General features: G+C 38.8%; 1 protein-coding gene across 3 annotated transcripts in view; it reads right to left on the reverse strand.

Annotated features, from left to right (window-relative positions):
* htk (hat-trick) overlaps positions 1 to 12317 on the reverse strand; it is a 564009-nt gene that overhangs the window by 143928 nt on the left and 407764 nt on the right. The window lies entirely within an intron of this gene.

Raw genomic sequence — 12317 nt, forward strand, 5'->3', positions numbered from 1 at the left:
TGGCGGCATCCAAGCATGGCATGCATGAAGTTATTCGTAACTGACTTGAAAATAGTGATGTTGAAAGTGGAAATGATTCTCTGGAGAGTGAAAATATGTCTTCTTCAACTGATGGTGATGAAAGTGATTCCAACTTCAGTTCCGAGGTGATAGTGCCAATCGAAACTACGGGACAAAACCAGAATACAAAAAGAGCGGGTGAGAACTCTTAGTAATGATACTTGGAATTGGGATCTTGTTGACGATAAGCCAGTTTCTGTAACATGAAAACGAGTTTCTGAAATTCATTCTATAATGAGGAGGTTGGGGAATAATCCAAAAGAAATTGACGTAGTGAATGAATTTCTAACCCCACAGTTCTGGGACCACGTTACAAAGGAGACCAATGCTTATGTCTCTACATATTTGCTAATTTATCTGCTCCCCTTGAAACCAGTAATACTTACAAACAAAAACATTGGTTTCCTGTTACTAGAGATGAGCTAAAAGCTCACTTTGCACTGTGTATTCTTATGTCACAGAAAAAAAAAAAAAAAAAAAAGCCTGCAACGCAAGATAAGTGGTCGAAATGTAGAGTAATAGAAACTCCTATATTTAGTGAAACCGTGCCATTCAAACGCTTTGACTCTAAAAACAAATTCTTGCATTTTAGTACGGTCTCCTCCGAATGAAAGCATGACGAACTAAGAAAGGTTAGACCTGTTATAGATTTACTTTTGGACAGATTCAAGTTTGTGTATACTCCAGGAGAAAATATTTGCCTTGATGAATCGATGATGAAATTCAAAGGTAGACTGTCGTTCGTTCAATATAATCCATCCAAGAGAGCAACATTCGGTATCAAGGTGTACAAAGTTTGCTCTTCAGAGAACGGCTATTGCTGGAATTTCAAAATATATACTGGGAAGGATTATGAGGGAGGATCTCCCTAAAAAGATATATTAGTTAGCGAGAGGATTGTTGTTGATATGTGTAGGATCTTCTGGGTGTCTGGAGAACTTTGTACATGGATAACTGGTACAGTTCATCATCTTTGTTCAAGATTCTCCTGGAACATAACACACATGCTACTGGCACGGTTAGGGCAAACAGAAAACATATGCCTCCTAAGTTCAAGGAAACACAGTTGAAGAAGGGTGAACTTACTTTCGTTTCAGCGAACAAAATCCTAGCCATAAAATGGATTGACAAAGAGCCTGTACACTTTTTGTCAATTCAGCACCATAGACCAGATTTTGTTACAGTCCAATCAAAACGAGGGAAGAAGCTGAAACACAACCTAGCGATCAATTATAATGGTGGAATTGGTGGGGTCAAATGCATGGTTGTCCTCCATGTTTCTTGGTGTACCATACAAAAACTGACTTCTCCAAACCATAAAAACATGACTAAACTTGAAAAAAAAATTATACTGTGTGTCTCCAAGTTTCGAACTTGGTCAAATTTAAGTTAAAGTGACTGAAAAATAAATGGTATGTAAGGGAATACTTCCTTTCACAAGGGTTAAAACTATGAAAGAAAACTAAGTTCTAAAAAATCAACTGCAGTCACCAATATAGCCTCTTTGTTTCAGTGACTATCACTGAAACTTAATACTGAGTGTGAAACTCTTCCCTTACCCTCTATGGCGCAGCCTATAAATCTCCTGGGCATGCATGTGTTCAAGAGGTTAGCGAACAAGTTTAAATGGACAAGACTGGGTATAATTTCAGTAGAGGCTGAAGTTTGAGATGGGAAAATCCATTGCTTGATTAGATGTCCACCAAGCACAATCTGACCTCTTCATACTTCTAACCTATATGTAAAGAATTTTCACTTTACCTACTATGAAATTAATGTCCCAGGTATGATGTTAAACTGCATCCACCGAGTGACCACTGGAATAAGTGATCCCCCTCCATCCAAGAACCTCTTCTGAGGGTTGATGAACAGATTAAGCTCATGCCCTTGGGGCTGAGAAATCACTTCTAAAAGCTGACGAACCAACTGAGTTGGTCAACGGCGTAGGATGTGGAAGGAATGGTTAAACTACCACAGCAAAAATCTTAGTGATATCCCATGAGCACGCCATGCAGTCACAGTTCGATACTGTTATGTAGCGTATTCCAAGTAGCAACCAGTGCCAATATGGATCCGGGCCAACTGGTGTGAAATATGTGACCGGACATGCAGTGGTGAGCAACCAGACCATGCACGGTAAATCTACTACGGTTCCAACAATTATAAGCCAGTCCTGCAATGCCACAGCTATCGCAACATAGAACATGAGAGGATTGCTCCAGATGGGAAAACTTCATGTTGTAGAACGAGAACCGATTAGGCACACAGTCAACAACTGTGGTTTATCTGGAACTCACTGGAAAAGTTGCGGGCAGTTCAGTACTGAAGACCCTGTTATATACACTGCTGGTGAAGATGAAACGGATCAGAATGGAGTGACATTTCCCGTCAACAAGTGACTGTCTCATTAGAGATGGGAATTTGCCTATATGATTCCTGTGTTCAGAAACATAGGCTTTTGAGTTATAAATCCATTTTATGGTCTTTTTAGCTATATTTCGTTGATTTTATTACGCCTATAAATGCCTATTTCAGGGGTTTGTGCCTATTTGGAGTATAATTGCCTATTTGATGCCTTCTGACTGTAGTTCAAAAAAGCCAATTTTCTTCCAGCGCATTATATTGTAGCTAGTGTACTCGACAGAATTATCTTCTCTCTTCTCAATATCTGCTTACCCCACGAACAAAAATGGGAATTCTCAGAAGTCACCAGGAATAGTTCCAGGGAAATTTCCATCAGGAAAAATAATGAACAATTTGTCCTCAAAGTCTTCAACCCCTCCAACCTCTAAGACATATTATGCGAGAACCAGTCAATGTCTAACAATGTTGCACAACGCATATGCCCTGTACCCTCCTTTCGATGCAAACTGTTGTACGCGCATGCTTTACGTTCAGAACCTGTTGTGATTTACTGTGAAGTGGAAGAAGAACAAGTGTGTTTGCAGCAAAGCCCAAAGAAAAATCGTCGAAGTGCTACTGGCTGAAGCAGTGGATCACAGGAGATCCCAATTTCACTACGGATGGAAGGGTAGTCTGTCAAGCGTGCTGTAAGGAGGTAAGTTTGTTTGTTCCTTTTATCTGTTTTATGATTTAGACCTATGGTCTCATTTCATTGTAGCATATATAGGCTTATTAATTTAGGTATTAAGGCAAGTTTTTTATTGCAATGCTGTATTAGTCGTGAGCTTTTAATTATTTATATTGCTAAAATGTGAATAATTATTAAATTATTGAACGAGGAGTTAGAACGCTGGTGATCTCTTCTCACAGAATGTATGAAAATTAAATCTGTATTTAAAACTGTGATTCATTTCCTATGAAAATAGAGATTTACAGCGGAAATGCAATTTTTAAAACTCCCTTTAAAAAATCGTGAATTCTATTACACTTCTGCTAAGCCTACGCGAAACACAGGTTGCAGATCCAACGTAGCCCGGCTAGGACGATGCCACAGCGTGTTTTACAAGGTTGCCAAGACTATCTCTACAAGACCACGCCCGTGAAAAGACAGTTTGTCTGGATTGGTGAGGTCCGGTTAGTAACCACTGTGCTTGGGGTGGAGGGAGAGAGAAGCAAAAAGAGAGTGAGGGGTGTTAAGCTCCCAGGTTAACAAGCATCTAGCACCCCGCCCTAGAGTCTTGCTAAATGTGACAAAAATAAGGTTATGCGCACACGTCATGGCAATTACAAATTACGCGGATTTTAATTTTCAACTGGGGTGACGGCCTTGTGGGCACACATGATGCAAGATCTATTGCCGGCAACAGAAAATAGTCTTCATGACAGCTGGCCCGGCTGACCAAACCCGGCAAATAGAAACAAATAAAATGTTCATAAATCTGAGATTTATAGTGCCTCCAATTTCATTCTTCGTTATAAGTAAGAATACTGCAAGGGCCAGCCTGGTGGGTACTTGGCAAGCATAAACGACGGATCCCTCCTCTACACTACTCCGATATCGTTTCAAGTCTTTAATTATATTTTTCACCCAGTGAACTCATGATACTGCCAAATTATAACTGACTACCTGTAGTACCCGGCGTTGCCCGGATAGTTTCTGAATATTTCCCTTTAAGATTTGTATTATCAGTTAGTTATGTGTGAAGTGAATTTTTATAGAATTACTTTTTGACTTGCAGATTGATATGTTACGATCAATAATGTAGTTTAAGAATTATTTAGATGTGTTTGATTTCAAGTTTCAGATTACTTAATTTTCAAGTGAAACTTTGTCTTTATGGAAGCTCAAATCGACTGGGAAGTATTTGATCCTGTCAAAAATTAATAAGTGGTAACTATATGTATTTAGCCGTCGCACTATAGATACGATATACAGGATTTCAACTGTCAATGGGACTGTCCCCCTCTCGCCCCCTCGCCCCTAAGAGATAAAAAATCTGGATTATCACCATCCATCTCAGTGACCCCAAAAACTGTAGATTCGACACTGTTTTTGATTACTTTTATATCTCGCTCCCCCCTCGACCTCACCCCAAAGGAGGCGGAACATGAACTTGATGATGATGCTTGCTGTTTAAAGAGGCATAACATTGAGGTCATCGGCCCCTAATGGTACGAAATGAGACGAAATGGAATGACAAATTAAACGTCCAAAATTCTCCACCGACCAGAATTCAAAACGTGGGGACAAAGAATGAATGGAGATGAATTTTAAACAATCTGTGGATGCGGCCCGCAATGCCTTACATTAACAGATTCTGATGTAAAACAATATGATTACTGACCAAGGGACTGCTGCTATAGCATAACATTGAATTGATGATGCTTGCAGTCTAAAGGGGGTCCAAAATCCAAGTTATCAGCCCCTCATAACGGTACTTATAACTAGGAATGTAGAACCATGGTATTTGTCAAGCTGCGGTCCTAATCAAAAGTAGCAGAGACTCGTGGTATTCCACACATTATGGTACTACTCACAGGTTATGAAATTCGACATATACTACAGACCTATGGTTTTTCTCACATTGCGGCGCCATTTACAGGCAACGCAACCCTATGGTGTTCAGCACATAAGAGTACTAACCACAGGGAATTTCCCCTATCCCGTGGTGTTCTTCATTAGTGGGTACTAATCATAGGCAAGGTAGAACAATGGTAACTATCATCCCATGGTCCCGCTTATATGGTGGTACTAATCACAGGTACTGCAAAAGCCGACTGCACGGTGCTCCTGTGTGCTACTAATCACAAACGTATTTGGTACCTAATATAGTGGTACTACGCGCAAGTAAAAGCGACCCATGGTGTTCTCCGCGTGGTGGTACTAATGACAAGTAGTTTCATGGTTGCAAGACAATCATCCCTTGGTCGCCCCTTTTAGTTGCCTCTTACGACAGGCAGGGGATACCGTGGGTGTATTCTTCATCTGTGTCCCACACCCACAGGGGGTTGTGTGTTTGGTCCGCGAGAGGGATTTTATTTCCCTCAAGTCCGCCGGCAAGTCGGTTAGGATCCCACTATCCGCCACCTGGGACGTGCCAGATGGGAGTATCACCTCTCCCCCTGCTACGCCAGCATAGTAGTTCATGGGAACATGAACTTGACGCTAGGGATGGCTTACCCCCACATGCTCGTCTCCTGATTGTAAGTAATACGTGTACCAAGTTTGGTTAAAATTGCTCCAGTGGTTTAGGAGGAGATGTGTCATTTACACACACATCCATTTTTACATATAGTAAGATAAAATTTTTATAATGCACCCCTTTTCCATCCCCGCCCAAAGGAGTCCTATGAGTGCCTTACACAACAGTATACTTTTTCCAGATAGTAAGTCTTATGTGTACAAATTTTGGTTGGCAGCTATGCCCAAACGTTCATGCATAAACTCGCTGCTCTAGCATCCTGGAGCTGACGTTGCCACGGTTATGGTAGTTCATTTCTTTTATCCGATTCCTAGAGCAGGGGTAGTGTGGTGCCAATATCTCCGCAACGGTTGGTTTTACGGCCTTAAAACATGGTTTTTGGGCCCGTAGGGCTTACCGAGTTTTGTTCTTGGCGTCAAGAGGATTAAACTGAGCTTTGTCTCTTCCCTTGTTCCTACTTTACAGTTTTGTACTTCTAGAAAAATCACCTCTAATAGTCTTTTTTTATGAAACAAATGCATGATATATACTAAGCATTATTGCCAATTAGACCAACTGTAAACATTTAAGACATAAGGACACTGTAATTCATGTCAATTTTACTTTTTCAGATCAAATGTAAGAAAAATACCATATAGATCAACTTAGGAATACTGCGATGCATCTGATACGAGTACAGAAATATGTATCAACACAGCCCTTCTATCAAACCACTTTAGGCAGTGACCAACAACCATTTTCTTCACACCTATGCACTGCAATGTTGGGAGCTAATATGCCCCTGCATAAACAGGAGCATCTTCAAATTTCAACAAGCTGCTGGGAGCAATCACCAAGTTGGAGAAGAATGGCATGCCCCTAGTGGAGTCATTTAGGATTGTGGAAGAAGTCAGGGGACTGGGGGTATATGTCGTCTTCATCATCATTTCATCCTCATAACGGCACGCAGGTCGCCTACGGGAGTCAAATTGAAAGACCTGCATCTGGCGAGCCAAACTTTTCCTTGGACACTCCCGGCACTAAAAGCCACACACCATTTTTTTAACAGCTTCTGCATTATGAACGCCATGTTCAACTATCACAAAAACGTGTGTTCACATTGACCTCCCCGAACTGACAGTACAAGAATCGGATTGATTACATTCTTGTAGACAAAAGGTGGAGAACCTCTTTTTGCAACATCAGAACAAAACCAAGTGCTGAATGTGGGTCTGATAGTCTATTCTGGGCCTGTATTAAAGTTGAACTTAACAAACCACTGATTAATACGAAACCAACTCTAATGATAGCTCCTGAGCCACATGCCTTCAAAGAAGAGCTTCAAAACATTGGACCACCTGACCTTGAAGGATGGTGCAGCACAGCATGGAAAAGAATAGAGAAATCGATTACAGAAGCAACAAAAGGGATCCCAAAACCATACACTGTGATGAAACGCCAAACTGGATGCCCGACACAAATCTGGCACTGGTTCAGAAACATCTTAACTGCTCAAGCTGGTTCATGGACCTAGAAAACATAGGCCAGGAGTCTTATACCTGTATGGACTAGGCTAGCGATATTTTAGATGTACATCTGCACGCCATCTGTTGGTTGTCGACGTGAACGTTCAGCAAGGCTCGCAGCATAGGGTATCATTCTATGCAGGGGAGTATCTCCTACCAAAATGTGTCGGGCATCCAGTTTGGCGTTTCATCACAGTGTATGGTTTTGGGATCCCTTTTGTTGCTTCTGTAATCGATTTCTCTATTCTCTTCCATGCTGTGCTGCACCATCCTTCAAGGTCAGGCATTGTATTGGCGTAAAAAGAATTTGTTTTATCAATGTCAATCATTGTCAACATGGCGGCATCCTTGCATGGTCTATTTATCTAATACAGCTCTCAAATGTATATTAGGTGAAAGTAGTTATGAGAATAATCCGAGTGATAATGAAAGTGTTAGCGATGATGATTATGCACAGCAGGAAATTATGTGTGATGTACATAATGATAGCAATATAAGTGAATGCTCACCTGAGTGGCCATGCACACCTGTTGATTCGAATTTTATTCCAACAAGTTAATTAGGTATTTTTTTAGCTTGCATGCCACATTTTTGTATGTAGATACATCTGCATGATATGAACTACATATCCTCTTTTAGACAAAATCAGAGAAGTTGTTTTGAAGTTATAGCAATTTTTGTGACACCACGTACAATTGTGATATTTTTCTAAAAATAATTACTGTTGTAGGGTAAAACTTGGCCAACTTAATACCGGCTCGAAGGGTTAAAGTCTGACGTACAATCACAAAACCAGAACACCAGGGACAGCTGCTGAAAAAGGTGAACAATGACATCAAATATATTTGCAGGAAAGACAGATATAAGCACATTAAGAAGCCGTGTTCTGAGCTAGATAACCAGACAGTGGAGATTTACTGTGCAGAACTATATGATAAAATGAAGCCACATACCTTCAAACAAGAGCTTTGAAACATTCGACCACCCGACTTTGAAGGATGCTGCAGTACAGCATGGACAGTTCAAACTTAAGACACAGATCATCAAGTGTCCCAGTGAAAACCCTGTGTTTTTCGCTTATACGATCTAGTCTAGAGTACTGCTCTGAAGTGTGGATCCCCTCACAGCAATACTTAGTTAATGCCTCAGAGCGAGTACAGATCAGATTCTCAAAATGGATTAGTAAAAAGTGTTTGGGTATCAAGCTGTCATCGACAGATTATGATTTGTTTTGTACAAATATGTGTATTGAGTCGCTTAGGACTAGGTGCAGGTATGTCAACGCACATCTCATACACAAATGTATCGGTAATTTCCTTGACTGTCCTAATTTACTCCAGTTGCTACCAATTCATGTTCCTTCCCGCAATACCCGACAGGCTGTCACCTTTCACTTACCCAGGTGCAGAACGGAATCATACAGGAGCTCTTGGTTTATGCAGGCCCTAAGATCCCTGAACGAAATTAGCGGGATAGTGGATATATTTCACTCGTTAGCTAGTGAAATTCGCAGACATCTTATGGACGCTTCATAGACAGAGTGTTCCTTGTATCTTGTTCTGCCCATTTAGTAACTGAAAGTTTTACTTCCCTCCTTCGGTCATTTCAAAACTATAAACACTTTTCTGTTTTCATGTCTTTTTCTTCCTAATGTGTTTTGTAAATATGTATATATTATATATTGCTTATTTATAATTAGTGGTAGTAGTAAGTTCTGTTAATATTGTTATTATTTGAATGTATTATATCATCTGTAATTGGAGAATCAATAACTCTGTTGATGAGAAATAAACAAATCAAATCAAATTAAATCAAATTTTCTGGAGAAAAAAAAAAGCGTGTTTCTTCATTTTTAAAGGATATTCCAAATACTAATTTTCACGTCTGGAACATCTTCAGTTTTTGAGATATAAGTATCTTCACACAAAGAATTCAACAAATTTTTCAGTTTTGTTTAATCCCCTTTATTAGATTTTCCGGGGACAAAAGAACACGTGTTACTTTACTTTGAAAGAAGATTCAAAATACACATGTTCATGCCTTTAACATCTTCAGTTTTTGAGATATATGTATCCTTATAAAAAGACTTGAACTCCTTTTTCACCCCAGCCTGTTTAGTTGAACCCCCACCCCCCTACCAAGAATGCATGTTTCTTTATTTTTTAAGACGATTCCAAATACAAATTTTCCCGTGTGTAACCTTAAGTTTTTTAGATATAAGTTCCTCCATAAAAAGAAATAATATTTTCACTTCCTTACACCCTCCCCCCTTAGGTGAAATTTCCGAAAAACAAACTTGTTTATATATAAAGGAGCTTCCAAATGCCAATTATCATGACTAACATCTTCAGTTTTGAGATATATGCATCCTCATCAGAAGGATCCTTTCTTACCGCCCCTGCCCCAAGTTGATCCCGCCCAAAATGCGTTTCTTTATTTTCGAATTAGATTTCAAATACTAATTTTCATGTCTGTAACATTTCCAGTTTTTGAGAAATAAGTATCCTCATACAAAGTAATTTCCAGTTTTTGAGATATAAGTATCCTCATACAAAGTATTCAACTAATTTTTCAATTAATTCACCCCCTTTAAGTGGAATTTCCAAAGACAATAGATTACGTGTTTCTTTAGTTTGAAAGAAAATTCCATATACAAATTTTCTTGGAACATCTTCAGTTTGTGAGATATAAGTATTCTCATGAAGAAATTCAACTCCTTTTTCACTCCACCCCCGCCTGTTAAGTTGGTTTCCCCCCCCCCCACCCAAAAAAATGTGTGTTTCCTTATTTTTAAAGGAGATTCCAAATAACAATTTCTACGTCTGTAACCTTCAGTTTCTCCAGAAAAAGAACTCATTTTTTAAAGTTCCTTTCACACTCTCCACTCAAGTGAATTTTCCAAAACCAAACTACCCGTTTCTTTAAAACAGCTTCCAAATACCAATTATCATGATTGTGACATCTTCAGTTTTTGAGATATATGTATCCTCGTAAAAGGAATTCATCTCCGTTTTCATCCCCCCCCCCCCCCTTACCAAGTTGATTCCCCCACCAAATGAGTGTTTCTTTATTTTTAAAAGAGATTCCAAATACCAGTTTTCACGTTTGTAACATCTTTAGATTTTTTGGTATATATACATACATTCTCATACAAATAATTCACGTAATTTTTCAATTCTCCTCCCCCCCCCCCCCCCCCCGTTAAGGATTTTTCCGAAGACCAAATTATACGCGTTTCCTTATTTTTAAAGGGGATTCCAAATACCCATTTTCACATTTGCAACATGTTTAGTTTTTGAGATATACTGTAGTTATGCTAATTTAAAAAATTCACCCCCTTTCTCAGTTCCCCAAGTGGATATTCCTAAAAAAATATTTATGTTTCTTTACATTTACAGGAAATTCCAAAAACCAGTTTTCAAATCTGTAGTATATTATGCCTGAGATCATTTGCAGATATGGTCTTTTTAAAAATCCACCCCGTTTGTCACTCCTGTTCACCCCCTATTCATCGGATTATCCAAAAACACAAAAGTACGTGTTTATTTATTTTTGAAGGAGATTCCAAGTTTCAATTTTTCTGTCTGTAACTTCTTCAGTTTTTGAGATATAAGTCTCCTCATAAAAGGTGTTCAACCCTTTTCAGCCCCCTTAATGGGATTTTCCGAAAACAAAAAAACACGCATTTCTTTATTTTTAAAGGAGATTCTGAATATCAATTTTTACATCTGTAAACTTAAGTTTTTGAGATATAGATGTCCTTAATTTAAAAATTCACCCACATTTTCATCCCCTTAGCGATGGAATATCCAAAAATCCTCCCTTAGCGAGCACCTACATGTTAATATGAATGTATTCCCACCGTTTCATTTCTTTATGTCCAATAGTTTTCTGAATCAGTCAGTAAGGGCAAGTTATTTTATATATATATATACAAACATTAATGATCTCTTAAGACTAACATGCTTACAGTTTCATTCACAACAACGTTCTTGACCAGTCTATTTACAACAATCAGTTTTAAATCTCCATTAGTTTTTGACAGCACATTTCAATATTAGTTACGTCAAGAACATGAAAATGAAATATGTGGGTCAAATAAGCCCCAGTATCAATATCCTCCTTTCTCAAGACTTATGATAGAGAAGAAGATCCATTTTAGTTTTGAACATATTTTTAAGTTAAATAGAATAGAACTGCCAAGTTAAAACACAGTTAATTTAAATTTATATTTTCAATCTTGACCAGCCTACAATTAACAGTCAGTTCAAAAATCTCCACTTGTTGTTGACAACACATCCCGACATCAGTTACAGTACGTCAAGAACATGATAAGGTATAGGGGTCAAATGAAACCCGGAATGTAATATCCTCTTTACCCAAGATTTATGATAAGAGAAAGAAGATCCATTTTAGTTTTGGACATATTTTCAAATTAGATAGAATAGGACCGACAAAACAAAACTAACAACAAAACAACTCGTGTGTCGAGTTCTGGTCAACACATTGTTTTGCGTCGCATAACTACTCTGTGGAATACATTAAGTCTACTTATTATTCAATGAGTGCTGCTATCTTCTGGGCACTGTGAGAACAAATTTCAGACAACTTTTAGAATGCGATGACAATACTATTCCGTTTCCTTGATGATGTATATGCTCACTGGAAAGTGATCACGGGAAAATGGCGGCACCCGGCTGGATGAAATACTGGCAACAATTTTGACTGAATTTACAGTGACCACGAAAGTGATAAACTTTTTGAGGGAAGTGATGAAAGTGATTTTTCAGAAAGTGATCTGAGTGATAGTAATAATGACAGCGATGCGTGTAATGTTGGGGTAGGTGATGTGTTGCTGCAACCTGGAACGCACTGGCGTGTACAAAATTCCAACACGTTGGAGATCATGAACAAGTGATGTAAGCCTACCTCCCTTTTAGGTCAGGTTCATGGAAGGAAGTCACAGTAGTAGAACTGAAGGCCTTTATCGGTGTATCGTAAACTGGAGTGAATAGGGACAACAGTTCTGGAAAAAGTATTTGATCCTAACATGAAAGTAATTGAGCTATACTAGCAACATTTGCCGTTTTAGAATCCCGGTGAGTTGCTTTTCACAATCTACTTGCTTAATAGAGATACTCTTTGG

This window comes from Anabrus simplex, chromosome 1, assembly GCF_040414725.1.
Source record: "Anabrus simplex isolate iqAnaSimp1 chromosome 1, ASM4041472v1, whole genome shotgun sequence".
Classification (NCBI taxonomy): domain Eukaryota; kingdom Metazoa; phylum Arthropoda; class Insecta; order Orthoptera; family Tettigoniidae; genus Anabrus; species Anabrus simplex.